The sequence below is a fragment of the Leopardus geoffroyi genome, chromosome B4, assembly GCF_018350155.1.
Source record: "Leopardus geoffroyi isolate Oge1 chromosome B4, O.geoffroyi_Oge1_pat1.0, whole genome shotgun sequence".
NCBI classification, from domain to species: domain Eukaryota; kingdom Metazoa; phylum Chordata; class Mammalia; order Carnivora; family Felidae; genus Leopardus; species Leopardus geoffroyi.
In genome coordinates this window covers 75,929,187-75,948,027 of record NC_059341.1, presented here as the reverse complement: position 1 = coordinate 75,948,027, position 18,841 = coordinate 75,929,187, and the positions used below count along the sequence as shown (strand labels likewise).

Genomic DNA, 18,841 nt, shown 5'->3' with positions numbered 1-18,841 from the left:
AAAGAAAAAGAAAAGAAATGAAAAAGAGAAAAAGAAAAAAGGAAAGAAAATTGAATGGATGCACCTGCTAACAGATGGAAATAGGACTGAAATTACTTCGTTTTCCCCCAGAAGTCAGACTATGTAGCGCTTTATAGTCCATAAACTAAGTAGGTGGTGAGACTTGTGTTCTTGAAGAGTGAGGTTGGCCCAGTTGGGCGGGGCTCAGTGTAACGGCTCCGTTCTCCGCTAGATGGCGCTGCTAGCTTATTGGGGTGGATTGTTGTGGTGCTGGTAGGTGCATGTGCGCATGTGTGGGAGCGGTGAAAATGGTGTCACCCAGCTATCCAGTCTCTAGTATCGGAACTCTGTTCTCCCTATCAGCAATCGTGCACCCGTCCTCTGTCTTCAGCTTTCATCCACTCCCCGCTTCTTCACTGTCTGTGAAGCCCCAGGCAGTACCTCTCTCCTGAGTTTTGTCTCAGATGCGGCTATTTTCCCCGGCCCCTTACTTCTGAAGGACTGCAGCTTTGACCTGGTCTGCCCCTCTGCGGGAGGGTCGCACCCAGCAATGGCTGAACAATGGCCAAATGTTGGCTGCACCCAGGAACGCTTGCTGGAACCTGCTGCTGCCGGAGCCCCGAGACTGCAGCCAGGTGCCAGCCTGCCCCAGAAAAAGTTCGCAAGAGAGTGTAGCAGCAGCTTTTCAGGGATTATGGAAAATCACAACACACATCTGGCACCAGACTTCAGCCTTAATGACCTTGTTCCAGCACCAGCAAATGTGGCCATTTTCTGGGATCTGCTGGGACCAGGTGGCTTCAACAGTATCTACCAAATGTCCTTCCAGCAATGGAACCTCTTTTCTCCGTGTGGCCTGAGAACCTCCTGGACCTCACTCTGTTCCTGGGGACTCGCCCTTCCCACCAGAGCACCTCCAGGTATTGAGCTGCAGAGTTGCAGACTTTGTGCTCCCCTTGTTTACAGTCTTAATGAAATGTAAACCCTCTCCTTTCTCCTTTCTCCCTTTTTAGTTTAGTCCCTGTGGCTGTTTCCAATTTTCCACTTTCTCTCCAGCTGCTTTTGGGGAGGGGTGCTTTTCCAGTATCCTCCCCCCTATCCCCCCCACCCCCCATCTCCATCCTGTCTCTGCCTGCAAAAGCGGCTCCCTGCCCACCACCGACTTCTCTCACCCCAACTTCACCTCTCCGTGCCACGTACCTGCTGAATTCTGTGGTTCAGGTTGTGAAGATTGTTATGTTAATCCTCCAGTCAGTTTTCTAGGTGTGCAGGATGGTTTAGTGTTGGTCTGGCTGTATGTCATGGATGCGAGACACACAAAAAACTTCCATGCTGTTCCACCATCTTGGCTCTTTTGAGAAAGAACCAATTTCTCACATGATCCAGGCTTCAAAACAAATGGCAATTAAAGGAGTAAGAAAATTTATATGGGCTAGTAAGAAAAATTATATGAATTTCTCCAGAGCCATTGGGTCAGAAGAGTCACATATGGAAAGAACATAGATGTGCTGATTCAGGGTTCAGAAGTTGTTCATGAGGCACTGGATGATGGAAAGGTTCTAGGGAGGGGTGAGTAGATAAGAAATCTCTGAAAAAGACAAGCAAGCTGAGGAGAGAGAGAGAGACATATACAGAGGATGAGATACAAACTCTGAAGAAGAGATGGCACAAAGGGTAGGTGAATATGTCATGCTTCTGTGTTTATTCCGTGGGAGTATCTTCTATCACGGCTGTAGGAAACCACACCCCACCACTGAGCCCATCCTCTTGGGACTGTGCTGAACCCCATATGCAGGTGCTGCTGTTTGTGAATTTCTTGGTGATTTACCTTCTGACTTACATGGGGACCCTGGTGATGCTCCTGGTGATCCTCCCCTCCCTGCCCCCAAGAAAGAAAGTACTTCTTTCTCAGTCAGCTCTCTTCCCTAGATCTTTGTAACTCCTTTGTCACCATGCCCAAAATGCTGGAGAATCTCCTGTTTCAGAGGAAACCAATCTCAGTAGAGCTGACTCAGGGTGTGTGTGTGTGTGTGTGTGTGTGTGTGTGTGTGTGTGTGTTTTGCACTCAGGGATCAAAGCCTTTCTGCTCTTTGTGATGACCTATGACCACTATGCTGCCTGCCATCTGCCACCCACTGTTCTCTGGTCAGCTGATAAGTAAAAATTGTGTGGGGGTCTGGTATGGGTCTCATGGAGACTGAGATTTGGGATGCTCATGTTATGCCTTACTTGAGCTGTGAGCTGCCTTCTTTATTCCCTCTGTCCTGCTCTCATATCTCTGCCAACTTTGCAGTCCTGGTATGTTCTGCCATCATTCATACCCTTTTGACCATCCTCCTGATCCTCTTCTCCTACTCCTGCATTATTGACACCATCCAGAGCATCAACTCGACCTCAGGCAGAAGCAAGGCCTTCTCCACCTGCTCCTCCCACCTTACCTCAACGATCTTCTCTTATGGTTTAGGTTTTCCTTACTGTCTTGTGCTAACCTCCGGTTGCCCACTGGAGGTGGTTTTCTCTATGCAGTACAGTGTGGTCACTCCCCTAGTGAATTCCTTTCTTTACAGCCTAAAGAACAAGGAAGTAAAAGCAGCTCTGAAAAGAATGTTTCAAAAAGGTTTGTAACAGCTCAGAGAACAGAGCAGAGTCAGAAGATGACTGGGAAATAGGGCAGAATTGCATCTAGATGGCTGGATAACAAGCATTAAGAAAATTTTTCTTTCCTAATGTCAGCCATAACAAAATATCTTGAACAAGCCTCTTTGCTTTAGGAGGCTTAAGAAAAGGCCAAGAGCTATTTGCTTACTTTAGCTCATATTTAATTTGTTCACGGACAGCACAATGGATCAGATAATTATTTCAATCAAGAAAATTGGTACATACTTGTTCTTTCTTCATCTGTGGAACATTCTCAGTAGATTTACTACTGATAAAAATGTCTATGACCTGAATTCTTATTTAAATCCACAGTGGTTTGAGATGTAGGGGCAAGCTTTGCTAGAAATAAAAGACCCAGTACTTCTGGTAGTGACATAAAATTGAAACTCAGGAGTTGGGAGTCTGTTTGGGGATGAGTATGGACTGGAGAGGCTCCTAGAATGACTGGGAGAGGGAGCATCCAATTAGGATAAAGTCAGATGCAGACATTTTCCATACTCTGTACATCTCCCAACACCTTTACCTGGTGGCAACGGGGAGAGAATCCACTCTTTCTGGGGTGGCCATCAGCCCCGCTGTGTCACTGGGGCACCATTGTTGGGATGCTGAGGAGGTGCTGAGGCCAGGTGGCAGGTCATCACCAAAATGCTGGGATACTGCCTTGCCTCCCCCAGAATCAGATTAGCCGCTTCTTTTAGTTTACATTTATACTTCCAGTTGGCTGAGCCTAATCAGAAGCCACCAGCCTGGAAATCTGGGAAATGGCTCTGCAAGCATCTAGTCAAAGTAATACAAAACCAAGTACATAGGACAAAAATGGGGTTGAGCTGTAATGCCCGATGTTCTAAAACCTCCCACAAAAGACCACCAGAGTCGTGAGTCAAAGCCAAGCGGCAAGGGTCGTTTATTGCAGGTTCGAACCTGGACCTCTGCGCACTCGTTGCCGGTGACACACAGAGGCCCCGATCAGAGTTGGTATAGGGTTTTTATAGACAGGGACAAACAGCATAGGTGAGTGAGGGTCCTGATAGGTAAATTCTAAAGTAAGGACATTTGTGGTTTTCTGATTGGGCGTCCTTTGTCTGTTACTTGTGGTGGGAGAGAGAAAAAAAAGGGGAAGGGGATAGGTGAGGAATGTGCTAAGCAAGCAGGTTTACAGAAGCGAGAAACGCCGGTTAGTTTATGTACAACCACTCATTCCATTACATTTAGGAAGGTTTACAACCCATTCTACTACACAGCGGGTTACATTCAGGAAAGGTCTCACAATGCTCATAGCAAACAGCAAGCAAAACAGACTTCTCAGCAATTGTATTTCTTATCAAAGATCCATAATAAACAGAAAAGAGAACCTAGCTTTAAACTAAGGTAGGGCTGTCATTTGGATTGTTCCTTTCAGAGCGTCATCTGAAAATAAACTGGTGAAATAGATAAACTTGTAAACATGACCCTCCTCAAGCAAGAAACAGAAACTAGTATGGGTAAAATCAGGAGTAAGAAGAGAGGATGGAAGGGAAAATGGGAATAAGAAGGAGAATTTAAGGAAGGCTTCAATATGGGTCAGAAGAAAGAGGGAAGGGGGAACTACCCTTGGGAAAACAGTAAATAGAAAACTCAGGTCTATAGATGTACTGGCGCCCTCAGGTGGCCTGAGGGATTTACTACACCAGTGAACACAGGAGTTTAAGGGGAGGTAGGATCCTCTTACTCTGTGCTGATAAAAGATCTGATGTGGGGGCCGTGGCTTCTTCCCCAATATCTGGAATCCTCAGAAATTTCGAAGGAACTTCAAGGAACAGTCTTCATTTGGTGGACTTTTCTTCCCTTTTTATACCCATCTCACGGTGTCTCTGTTCCCACTTGTGCACTGCCCTCTACAGACCTCTTCCAGAACTAGGATATGCTCCAAATTCATGTAGATTCTTTTTTCTAAAGGAGATTGACTTAAAATAATTTTATATAATAATCAAGTGAGACATTAATTGAAAATAGACACTCATCTAATTTTAGAATTACATATAAGACTTGTTTCAGGTCTTTCCACAGTTTGCCTTATTGCTTATCCGTTTTCCTATTTTATCAACTTTGGGAATCTCATGCATTTTTAGCCAATATCCTTTTTCCCTTCAGTGGCGTTATTGTCTTCAAAAGAGCAACAGTTAATTTCTCCAACTGCAAAAATGGAAGCCAAAGGGCAGTGGAACAATATCCTCAATGTGCTCTAAGAAAATGATCTTAAAATTTTACACTCAATAAAATAGCTGTGCTATGCAAGGCAGATTTAAAGGCATTTCAAACAAAAAATAAGAACATTTGCCACCAGAACTTCATCAAAGGAGATCTTTAAAAGTGTTCTACAGGCAGTAAGGTTAAAATCGCAGATGTAATTTTCAAAATGCAGAAAGGAATGAAGATAAGACATTGTACACATGTGGGTAAATCTAAAAGAATATTGACACTAAAACAACAATAATATCTTATAGGGCCTTATATGTTTGTACAGGAATGTAATTAAAATTAGTAGAAAAAATAACATTTACATTGGGAGGTATTGAATTAAAAGTGGTCTAAGATAGTTTAATTGACAAAATGAAAGTAAAATTATCAGTGAATATTAGGTTTTGATAATCCAATGAACTGTAATTTCTAGGGTGGCCACCAAAATTAGAGAAAAAGACTGTAAAACTTCTAAACAAACGATTGGAAAAGAATGGAATGATAACAAATCATCCACAGAAAGGAAGAAATAAAATGTTAAATAACTTAATTGACAGAATAGAAAAAAATAGTAATGGTATAGAAAATTGAAACATGATTAGCAAATTTGCCTAATGAACATATTACCCTACCGCACTGTGCTACACAGAAGCAAGATACTATATGTTTTCTTAAATTTTATTTTAATTCTAGTGTAGTTAATATGCAGTGTTATATTAGGTTCATGTGTACAACATAGTGATTCAACAGTTCCAGTGATGACTCAGTGGTCATCATGATAAGTGTACTCTTAACCCCTTTCACCTGTTTCACCCATCCCTCCACCCACCTCCCCTCTGTTTTTTCTCTATAGTTAAGAGTCTGGTTTTTGGTTTGTCTCTTTTTCCTTTGTTCATTTGTTTTGTTTCTTAAATTCCACATATGAGTGAATTATATGGTATTTGTCTTTCTTTGACTTATTTCACTGAGCATTATATTCTCTAGCTCCACGCATGTTGTTGCAAATGGCAAGATTTAATTCTTTTTTATGGCTGAATAATATTCCATTGTATATATATATATATATATACCACATCTAGGCACTTGGGTTGCTTCCATAATTTGGCTATTGTAAATAATGCTGCAGTAAACATAGGGTGCATATATCCTTTTGAATTAGTGTTTTCATATTCTTGGGTAAATACCCAGTAGTGTGATTATTGGAGTTGAATCATTCTTGATATCAGTGTTTCTCAGTGGTCAATCAATTACTTTCTTCAGGATTACCTCAACATGCAGAATATAGGACATATCCTCTATTCAACTGGAACGTTTGCCTTCAGCTTTATTATGCACAAAATCATGACACAAAACACAGAAATACAGTCCTGCACATGGTCCATGGTATTTTCTGTCATTTATGAAGATCCCGGATGAGTTCTGGGACACCCTGCATTTCAGGTTCAGTATGGGACTGCTTTCCTCTTCTTCCTTTTATTCTGCACATCTCCTAACTCTTGGTGGCTCTGTGCCTACCCAGCACCTTCAAACTACCTTCTGCAAAACTCCTTTGACTTTTCTTCTACAGGATATTTGGCTAAAAGCCATAATTATTATGATTATTTTTAAAATCAATCTTAATCATGGTTGATTATTTTTGCCAGTATCAATTCTTCTTTTAGAATATTTTCTTAAGATCTTTAATTGTAAAACTCAAGAATTTCATATAAGATAAACATGTTTAGGCCTCTTGCAACATTTTATTTCATTTTCAATCTATTTTCCAGTTATGATTCTTTAGGGGCATTTTGGCCAATTTATCTCTTCCTTTTATTGGCATGTTTTAACAAGTTTTATAAACTATGCAACACTCATTTGTGATTCATTTCCTTTTCGAGGATTCTTGTCTTCCTTTTGCTATTTAAAAACTATTTTCATCCATACTTTATATGGTTTTGTGAAACAAAATGGTGCCTACTCAAATCTTGTTCCCATATGTTAGTTATGTTTTTCCCATTAATTTAAATTAAGAACAAAAATGTGTGATGGAGATGCCAGAGCATTTAAAATTTTTGTTGCACTTCATTATTATAAATTTTTTTTATAATCAAAGATTGTTAAATATTATATAAATAACACTAATGAACTTTTAAATTCGTAAAATGCATTTAAATAATACATTATTTAAAAATAACAACCATCGGGGTGCCTTGGTGGCTCAGTTGGTTAAGCATCCAACTTTGGCTCAGGTCGTGATCTCACAGTTGGTGGGTTCGAGCCCCGCATCGCATTGGGCTCTATGCTGACAGCTCAGAGCCTGGAGCCTGCTTCAAATTCTGTGTCTTCTACTCTCTGTCCCTCCCATGCTCATGCTCTCAGTCTGTCTTTCAATAATAAATAAACGTTAAAAATTAAAAAAAAAAAAGACAACCATCTAAATAAAGCTAGCAACACACAAATAGTTAAAATTATTTCCCTCTAAATTTGTCCACAGAAAATCTTTTTATAATGGATTCTCAGATGCATTTATTAACATACCATAATTATACCTAAAATTATATCATGAACATTTTCTCATGACTTCTTATTTTATTTTTATTTTTTTAAAGTTTACTTTTGAGAGAGGGAGGGGGAGAGAGAGAGGGAATCAGTGCCGGCCCAATGGGGTAGAACTAGGAACCATGAGATCAGGACCTGAGCCGAAACCAAGAGTCAGACACTTAACTGACTGAGCCACCCAGGTACTCCATGACTTCTAATAAAAAAAGCTCCATATTTAATTATCATTCAGTTCCATTAAGCACACAATCAAATTTGATATAATAATCCTACTGTCATTAACATGTCTTCAGCCTTTTACTATGATACCAATTTCTTTATTTATGCTAATAATTATTCCAAATTATATCTAGGATAGGTCCAATGAAATGTTCAATACTACATTAAACAATTTTAGCATGAAGTTTTTCCTATTAGTGGTTATTTCAAGAACCTGAGCCCTGCCCAAAGTTTATGAACACCATTAAGATTTTTGATACTATTCAATTTAAATGAGACATATTAAATCACTCCAATAGTAAATCAAATAGATTTGTTGGTTTTTGTTTTTTCCCGTTTTATTGAGGTATAAGAAACAAATAAAATTGGATATATTTAAAGTATATAATGTGATGATTTGATATATGTGTACATTGTGAAATGACTATCAAAATTAACTTAATCAACATATTCATCACCTCATGCAGTTATCACTTTGTGTGTGTGTGTGTGTGTATGTACAGAATGCTTAAGATCAGCTTTAAGTGTTTTCATGCATACAATTCCATATTACTAACTATAGTCACCATGCTGTACATTAGGTCCTCAGAACTTATTTGTCCTACAACTTAAAGTTTTCATACGCTTGGATCTACAACTCCCATTTCCCTTCTGGCAACCAACCACCATTCTAATTCTCCATTTCTATGAAAGAGGTTTTTGCTTTTGTTGATTATACTCCACAAACAAATGATACCATACCATATTTTTCTTTTTCTCTCTGACATTGTTCATCTTGCACAACGCCCTCCAGCTCCATCCATGTTGTTGCAAATAGAAGGATTTCCTTCTTTCTCATGGTTGAATGATATTCCATTTTTCATATATATCATATCTTCTTTATCCATTAATTGGTAGATGAACACTTAGTTTATTTCCATATCTAGGCTATTGTGAATAATGCTACAATGAGCATGGAAGTGCAGATTATCTCTTTGATATCCTGAGTTCATTTACTTTGGATACATAACCAGAAGTGGGGTTCCAGCATTGTATGGTAGTCATTTTTTAAAATGTTTATTATTATTTATTTTGGGAGAGAGTATGTGTGTGCATGTGTGTGAGCAGGGGAGGAGCAGAGAGAGAGAGAGAGAGAGAGAGAGAGAGAGAGAGAGAATCCCAAGCAGGCTCTGTGCTGTCAGCACACAGCTGGTCGGGGGGACTTGATCTCATGACTGTGAGATCATGACCTGAGCCAAAATTGAGTCAGATGCTTAACTGACTGAGCTACCCAGGTACCCCATGCTAGTTCATTTTTTTTTCTTTTTTTTTAATTTTGTTTTTTAAAATTTACATCCAAATTAGTTAGCATATAGTGCAACAATGATTTCAGGAGTAGATTCCTTAATGCCCCTTACCCATTTAGCCCATCCCCCCTCCCACAACCCCTCCACTAACCCTCTGTTCTCCATATTTATGAGTCTCTTATGCATTGTCCCCCTCCCTGTTTTTACATTATTTTTGTTTCCCTTCCCTTATGTTCATCTGTTTTGTCTCTTAAAGTCCTCATATGAGTGAAGTCATATGATATTTGTCTTTCTCTGACTCATTTAACTTAGCATAATACCCTCCAGTTCCATCCATGTAGTTGCAAATGGCAAGATTTCATTCTTTTTGATTGCCGAGTAAAACTCCATTGTATATGTGTGTGTGTGTGTGTGTGTGTGTGTGTGTATATATATATATATATGTATATATATATATATATATATATATATATATATATATACCACATTTTCTTTATCATTCATCCAGCAATGGACATTTGGGCTCTTTCCATAATTTGGCTATTGTTGATAGTGCTGCTATAAACATGGGGGTGCATGTGTCTCTTCAAAACAGCACACCTATATCCCGTGTATAAATGCCTAGTAGTGCAATTGCTGGGTCGTAGGGTAGTTCTATTTTTAGTTTTTTGAGGAACCTCCATACTGTTTTTCCAGAGTGGCTGCACCAGCTTGCATTCCCACATGCTAGTTCATTTTTAATATTTTGAAGAACCTGCATATTGTTTTCATAATGGCTAAACCCATTTACATTCTCACTAACAGTGTACAAGGGTTCCCTTTTCTCCACATCCTCACCAACACTGGTTATTTTTTGTCTTTTTTTTTTTTAACATTTATTTATTTTTGAGACAGAGAGAGACAGAGCATGAACAGGGGAGGGGCAGAGAGAGAGGGAGACACAGAATCTGAAACAGGCTCCAGGCTCTGAGCTGTCAGCACAGAGCCCGATGCGGGGCTCGAACTCATGGACCGTGAGATCATGACCTGAGCCAAAGTCGGACGCTTAACCGACCAAGCCACCCAGCACCCCTATTTTTTGTCTTTTTGATAGCAGCCATATTAACAGGCGTGAGGTGATATGCATATGGTGACAGACTTGTGAGTGACATCTTCCAGGGAATCACCAGACAGGTAAAGTGTAATGACTGTTCTCTGGGAATGGGTGTGTGTGTGTGGGTTCTTGAAGGGGCTCCATTCCTGCTCCTCCCCTGCTCCTCTAGTCTGTTGATTTTTACCATGATTGAGGGATGTTGTTTTTCACATCTATTGCAGAGCTGGGGAGGGTGGGATGGGAGTTGGGCAAACAAATCAAAGCACCACAAAGGTCTCTGCTGTTACCAAGATTCAGCCACTTTTCTTCATTAAATGTTTCAAGAATTGTTACAAACCTTTCGTTAATTTCCAGAGTTTAGAAAAAGTTGATTCTGGCCATTTTTGCCTGTCCTCTTTATCTTTATGGAGGAAAGAATTTTAGGAGGAACTTACTCCACCATTTTTGCAGACTTCCCTCCTCAAATGCATTTTGCATATTACCTTTGAATTCCTGGACCTTGGTAAATTGCTAAGTAGTTCTAACTGTGTAGGTTTCTTTGGATTTTCTACATACTCAATAATGTCACTTGCAGGTTAAAAACAAGCGACTTTTTTATTTTTTATTTTTATGCTCTGATTTTTTTCCTGCCCTATTGAACTAAATATAAATGACAGTGCAATGTTGAATGGAACTAGTGATAGTATAATTCTTGTCTTTTTCTTAGGGGAAAAGATTTCATGTTTCACAGTAAAGTATTATATTAGTGGTAGGTTTGTTACAAATAATTCTATGGCTTGTTTCCTGAGAGTTTTGTTTTGTTTTCTAAATCAGGAATCAATGTTGAATTTTATCAAAGGGTTTTTCAGCATCTATAACATAATTATCATCTTTAGTTTGTTAAGTGGTAAAATACTGATTCATTTTTCCAACTTTTTGGGGAATAATTTTAAATTAGGAAAAGGTTAAAATGATAGCACAGAGTGTTTTTGTATGCCCTTCTTTCTCAGCTTCTACCCAGCTTTCTCTAATGTTGACATCTTACATAACCATGGTACATTTCTCAAAAAATTAATATGAGAACAATACTGTGACCTAAATTACCAATTTTGTTTAGATTTCACCAGTTTTCGCCACAAATGTTCTTTTACTGTTCCAGAATACAATCCAAGATACCATGTGCATTTAGCCATCATCTCTTTAGTCTTCTTCAATTATGAGAGTTTCTTAGTCTTTCCTTGTTTACCATGGCTTTGATAATTTTCAAGAGTACTGTTCAGGTATTTTATAGAACATCCCTCAAATTTGATTTGCCCATAGTTTTCTTGTGATTAGACTGAGGTAATGGCTTTGGGAAGAAAATCACAAAGGTGAAATACCCTTTACATCACGTCATATCAGGGAGTGTATGATTTATCACTGATGATGTTATGCTTGTTTACTTGATTAAAATGGTATCTGCGACTCTTGTCCATTGTAAAGTTATTATTTTTCCCTTTCTGTACTTTGTTATTTGGAAGTGAGTCACTAAGTCCAGACCACACTAAAGAGAAGGAGAATTACATCATCACCTCCTGGAAGTAACACTATTTCCATATATTATTTGGAATTCTGTAAATATTTGTCCCTTATCTCTAAGTTATTTATTTACTCAATCATTTATTTACAGAGGAATAGATTCATGGATATGTATTTTATTCTTTGGGGTATAGTCCGAGAGTATTGCTGTTTTTTTTTTTTTTTTTTTTGCTTAAATAGTTTCACATGTGGGTATTGGGAGTTCTTTCAGATTGGCTCTTGTGTCATTTTGACAGGTTGTGATCATTTAAAAAGATTTTTTAATGTTTATTTGTTATTTTTGAGAGACAGAGCACAAGCGGGAGAGGGGCAGAGAGAGAGGGGGACACAGAATCCGAAGCAGGCCATTTTTTTTTTTTTTTAACATGACTTTACTTCTGGAACTACAAAATGTGCTAGGTTCATCTTGTGTTTTCTTGTCCCAGCTCTAGAATTGAGGAGCCTTGGTTTCTTTTGTTAGAAAATGGTATTTAAACACCAAGATCTGATTCAACAATTACATATAGTACTTGGTGCTCTAAATTCTACACCTGAAACTAATATTACAATGTATGTTAACTGACTAGAATTTAAATAAAAACTAGGAAAGAAAAAAAACCCCACCAAGATCTGTGTGCTGTGTGTTCTCATTGCTATTGAGGGGTCACTGCTTCTAGGCCCTTCCATGGATATAGCTAGGAAATGAATATATGCATTCTAACTCAGGTATGCACATGTATCTATATATCTTTTCTGGATCCATCTATACATATATTAACATAAATATGATCTCATACTGATGATCTCAGACTCAAATCAGCACCACAGGGTTATGTCTACCCTTTTCTCCTTGATTATTTGTACTTTCTCTTCTAGTGAGAAAGTTGGGCTTGTGCTATCTACAATTTATTTGCTTATTTTTTTCAACTCTATTCCTACTCATTATCTATCTACTTGTCATATTCATTACTGGTCTTCAACTATAATTTCTCATTTTAGAGCTATCAATTTTTGCCATATGTATAGATTATGGATATATACATATACACATTCTTCTAAAGCTATGTACATATAATTATACATGTTAGATATGTTACATGTAACTTTAGAAAAATTTTTAATAATTTATAAGATTGTATGTAAATTTTAGGTGGTTATTAAAATTATTAAGACTATCACAGTGTGTTTATGTTACATTGAAAAGTGAAAATAATGGAATACAGGATTGTGGACACTGTGGGCGAATGGAATTTAAATTGTCAAAAATGAAAACAGTGGTTTAGAATAATGTGTATGAAGACTATTATTACTTAAATTTATTCTGAAATTGCTACATCCTTTCCTAAAAGAAATATTTGAAATAAAGTGCTTGTTCCAAATAAATTTTCTGAATAAGAATTGAGGATTGTTCATTACAATCTTATGTCTCAGGATATCTATAACAGCTGTGAGAATAAAGATACTAATATTTTTCTTTGAGATAAAATCCATGTACCATAAAATTAACCATTTTAAAGCACACAATTCTGACTAAGTCTCAATAGTTAATTTTTGCTTTTGTTTTCCTTGCTTCATGAGACATATCTAGTAAGAAGTTGCTATGGTCCATGTCAAAGAGGTTACTGCCTATGTTCTCCTTTAGGATTTTAATGGTTTTCTGTCTCATATTTAGGTCTTTAATCCATTTTGAACTTTTTTTTTGTGTATGGTGTAAGAAAGTGGTCCGGTTTCATTCTTCTGGATGTTGCTGTCCAATTTTCCCAACATCATTTGTTGAGTAGACTGTCTTTTTCCCAGGGGATATTTCCTTCTTTGTCAAGCCTTAAATGACCATATAGCTGTGGGTTCATTTCTGGGTTTTATGTTCTATTCCGTTGATCTCTGTGTCTATTTTTATGCCAGCCCCATACTGTTTTGATCACTACAGCTTTGTAGTATAGCTTGAAGTCCTGAGCTTTGATGCATGTAGCTATGCTTCCCTTTTTCAAGGTTGCTTTGGCTATTTGGGGTCTTTTGTGGTTCCATACAAATTTTAGGATTCTAACTCTGTGAAAAATGCTGTTGGTATTTTGATAGGGATTGCATTAAATGTGTAGATTGCTTTGGATATTTTAACAATATTTGTTCTTCTGATCCATAAGCATGGACTGTCTTTCCATTTCTTTGTGTCATCTTCAATTTCTGTCATCACTGTTTCACAGTTTTCAGAGTATAGGTCTTTCACCACTTTGTTTAGGTTTATTCCTAGGTATCGTATTGTTGTTGGTGCAATTGTAAATGGGATAGATTTCTTACTTTCTCTTTCTGCTGCTTCATTATTGGTGTATAGAAATGCAATACATTTCTGTACATTGATTTTGTATCTGCGACTTTACTGTATTTGTGTATCAGTTCTAGCATTTTTTTGGTGGAGTCTTTCAGGTTTTCTATATAGAGTATCATGTCATCTGCAAATAGTGAAATTTTCCCTTCTTCTTTGCCAATTTGGATGTATTTATTTCTTTTTGTTGTCTGATTGCTGTGGTTAGGACTTCCAGTGTTATGTTAAGTAACAGTGGTGAGAGTAGACATCCCTATCTTGTTCCTGACTATAGAGGAAAAGCTCTTGGTTTTTCCCTGTTGAGGATGGTATTAGCTGTGAGTTTTTCATATATGGCTTTTATTAGGTTGAGGTATGTTCCCTCTAACCCTATTTTGTTGAGGGTTTTTAAAATCATGAATGTATATTGTACTTTGTCAAATGCTTTTTCTGTATCTATTGAAAAAATCATATGGTTCTTTTCTTTTATTAATGTGGTGTATCACACTGGTTTGGAGATAAAAAGCTATTGCGCAGTGAAGGAAGCAATCAATGAAACTAAAAGGCAACCTTTGGAATGGGAGAAGATAATTGCAAACAGCATACCTGATAAAGGATGAGTATCCAAAATCTATAAAGAATTTATCAAACTCAACACCTCAAAAATGAATAATCCAGTTAAAAATGGGCAGAATACACAAATAGACATTTTTCAAAGACATATAGATGGCTAACAGGCACATGAAAAGATATGCAACATCACTGATCATCAGGGAAATATGAGTCAAAATCACAATATTACCTCATACCTGTCAGAATGGCCAAAATCAACAACACAAGAAGTATCAGGTATTAGCGAGGATGTGGAGAAAGGGGGACCCTCCTATGCTGTTGGTTGGAATGCAAACTGGTGTAGCCACTCTGGAAACAGTATGGAGTTTCCTCAAAACTTTAAAAATAGAAATACTCTATGACCCAGCAATTAAACTACTAGGTATTTGCTCAAAGAATATAAAACTACTGAGGTGCCTGAGTGTCTCAGTATGTTGAGTACTCAGCTTGGCTTAGGTCATGATCTCGTGGTTCGTGAGTTTGAGTCCCACATCAGGCTGCTGCTGTCAGTGTGGAGCCCATGTTGGATCCTCTGTCCTTTTCTCTCTCCGCTCCTCTCCTGCTCATGCTCTTTCTCAAAAGTAAATAAATATTTTTATTTTATTTATTAATTTTTTTAATGTTTATTTATTTTTGAAAGAGAGGAGAGAGAGAGAGAGAGAGAGAGAGAGAGAGAGAGAGAGAGAGAAACAGAGCATGAGCAGGGGAGGGGCAGAGAGAGAGAGGGAGACACAGAATCTGAAGCAGGCTCTGGGCTCTGAGCTATCAGCACAGAGCCTGACGTGGGGCTTGAACCCATGAACTATGATATCATGACCTGAGCCGAAGTCGGAAGCTCAACGGACTGAGCCACCTAGGTGCAATAGATATTTTTTTTTAAAAAAGATAATAAAAATACTAATTCAAAGGGGTACATACTCCCCAGATGTTTACAGCAGCATTATCTACAATAGCCAAATTATGGAAAGAGCCCAAATGTCCATCACGTGATGAATGGATAAAGAAGATGTGATAAACATATACAATGGATATTACCCATAAGAAAGAATGAAATCTTGCCATTTGCAATGATATGGATGGAGCTAGAGAGTATAATGTTAAGAGAAATAAGTCAGCCAGAGGAAGACACATACCACATGATTTTACTCATATATGGAATTTAAGAGATAAATGAGCAAAGAGACAAAAAAAAAAAAAAAAAGAGAGAGAAAGAGAGAGAGGCAAACCAAGAAACAGATCTTAACTATAGAGAACAAACTGATGGTTACCAGAAGGGAGGTGGAAGGGGGCACGGATGGAGGGTGATGTATGGAAGTGTTGAATCACTATTTGTACACCTGAAACTAGTATTACACTATATGTTAACTCCCTGGAATTTAAATAACAACTTAAAAAATACATAAAGTACACAATTTAGTGCCATTTAGTACATTCATAATGCTGTGTACCCACCACCGCTATCTAGAGCCAAAAGACTTTCATCAGCTCAAAAGAAAACCCCGTACACATTAAGAAGTAACTCTCCATTCTTCCCTCCTTTACATTCTCAGGCACCTACCAATCTGCTTTCTGTCTCTAGAGTTGCTGATTCTGCTGCAATATCAGAATAAAATAGGGAGTAAATTTTTCTAGTTTATTGAAACTTATTGCTGAATTACCTATGTCATCATTTCAGTTCTACATTCCAGTGTATGCCTTGTCAGAAGGTGCATTTGGTCTCTAAACCCGTAACCTGAGAAAAGTATTAGGGACCAAATCTGAAAACTCCCATCTTAGGCCAAAGGGTATAGAATCCCTTACTGAGGTAAGTAGCAGCATATGTTAGCAATTTTAGACACATCACAGCGGAAAACCAGGGCTCTGGTGATAACTTCCTATGGATGAAAAGAAGCAAGTCACAGCAATACATATATCCTAATTCTATTTATATAAAGTTCAGAAACAGGCAAAAGTAAATTATATAAAGAAAACCAAAGGAAATGATTAAAAAATTCAGAGGAGTAGTCAGTTTTGGGGAGTGAAGGAGAGGTAGTAAAATGAATAATTTCTTTAAAAAAATTGTAGTTTTTGAGAGAGAGAGAGCACACACACACACACACACACACACACACACACACACACACAAGTGCTGGGGAGGGATGGAGGAAGAGAGAGGGAATCTTAAGCAGGCTCCACTTCCAGCATGGAGCCTGATGCAGGGCTCCATCTAACAACCATGAGATCTCGACCTGAGCCTAAATCAAGAGTTGGACGCTCAATCGACTGAGCCACCCAGGAGCCCCTAGAATGAATAATTTCTTAAGCTGAGTAGTGGGTATGTATGTTTTCATTTCATAATCATTCTTTAACTGGTACATATATGTTTTATACATTTTTTAGTAAGTGTGATATTTTTTATAAAGATAAAGTGATAAAAGTAATAGAATAGATTGCAAAGGTGTTAAGTAAAAGCAAAGAACATGATGAAATCAGGGTAAAATTGACAAACTTCTCAGGAACTGTCACACTGCAAGTCTCCCTCTCTGGCATATTTGCTGCCTTTTTTGTCACCTGTCTTAGAGGAAGAAACTTCAGGCATGCTTAGGAAATGGTGTTCCTGGGAAATTAATATTGAAAAATTTCCCATAAATTCAATCTTTTAACACTAAGCACTCAGGTGTATAATAGGATCATTACTAGTTATTTATGCCTCTTGGGAAGGCCAAAACACAGGCAGAATCTCCCGAATTTCTGCAGGCCGGAAATACAAAAACCCTTGAGGGAATGGTAAGAAGAGCTTCTCTGAGGCCTAGAGAGGATCCTGTCACTGATCAGGCAGTATAGTAAGCAATGGTGTAGCACTCTGGGCATCAAAGTTCAAGGTCATTGCCCCTCCAAAGGAGCAACTGCTGAGCCTTTAGATTTGAGGGGATGTCTTCACGCAGTTATGATTTCATGTCTTTCATTTATTCTAAAGGGAATTTGACTGAGTCTCTTGGTATCTTTCTGTGACAATTACTATCAATTCTGTGACGTTTGTGCACTGACTATAACCAGCCTTCTTCTCAGGTGCAGTGCCGTAAACTTCCCTTCACCATAGAAAGCTTGACCTTGGAGGGTTCACTGATGCTTCACCTTAGGGCAAAGAATCCAAAGAAGGCCTTGAATATTCTGTTGTTTGTGGAGCGAGATAATGTATTTGGAGTTTTCTGGAGTATCAGATGAGAAGAGGCCCTTACTGTGAGTTACCAATGGCTAGATGAGGATGAAAAGCCTGTATAACTGACAACTGGGAAAAAGTGAGTTTATGAAAGTAGCTTGAGAAAAATGTAAGCTAATATTAAGTGAATTCAATAGTTTGTACTTACTTTTCCCCTTTTTTCTCAACTACAATGAATTAGAGAATAGTAAAATATAGATTAAACAAATCAGAAGCAGGGGTGCCGGGGTAGCTTAGTCGGTTCAGAGTCAGACTCTTGACTTTAGCTCAGGTCATGATTTCGCAGTTCATGAGCTTGAGCCCCATGTTGGACTCTGTGCTGACAGCTCAGAGTCTGGAGCCTGCTTCAGATTCTGTGTCTCCCTCTCCCTGCCCCTTCCCCCACTTGCATTCTGTCTCTCTCTCTCTCAAAAATAAGTAAACCCTAACAAAATTTTAAACAAATGAGAAGCAATGTGAGAATGGGTTTGTTTATTTATTTATTTATTTATTTATTTATTTATTTATTTAGAGAGCACACACACGTGTATGTGCAAGTTAGGGAGGGGCAGAGAGAGAGAGAGCGGGAGAGAGATATTCTTAGGCAGGCTCCACGTCCAACAAGAGAGCCTGACGTGGGGCTCAATCTCACAATTGTGACATCATGACCTGAGCTGAAATCAAGAGTTGGACGCTTAACTGACTGAGCCACACAGGCGCCCCTGGGTTTATATTTTATAGATAAAAATGAATTAGTTGGAGGTGATGCAGTACCTTAAATCCAGCAAACCACTGGTCCCTAAACAGTAACCAATTGTTTGACAGCTGAAAGATGAGAGGCAAGGACAATTTCAGAATTCACATGTGATGAGATCAAAACCAGATTATTTGTCTAAAGCTCATAGCCTGTACTCTACAAGGAAAAGAACACAGATAAGGTCAGCTTATTATAGAAAATACAAGTCTGAGTGAAGGCTATGTGAGAAGTGAGGTTCCTAGAGACATAGAGCCTCCTTGCAGCCTCTCTCACTGGAGATCTGGCCATCACTCCACACATACATAAAAGTTCTTGGAAATTTTAAGAGTCTGAGCTCTGCCTCAATATGATTATTATTTCTCTGCAGAACTTTCAGCTTTTCATGCGTGTCTCCTGTGGTCACCCAGTTGGAAGTCTTTATCTTTCTCACCGTTTACCCTTATCTATG

The 18,841-nt window shown here is 38.3% G+C and overlaps 1 pseudogene; it reads left to right on the top strand.

The window, feature by feature from the left end:
- The first annotated feature begins 550 nt into the window (after positions 1-550).
- Positions 551-4,883, top strand: LOC123591819 (annotated as a pseudogene).
- Positions 4,884-18,841: the final 13,958 nt, after the last annotated feature.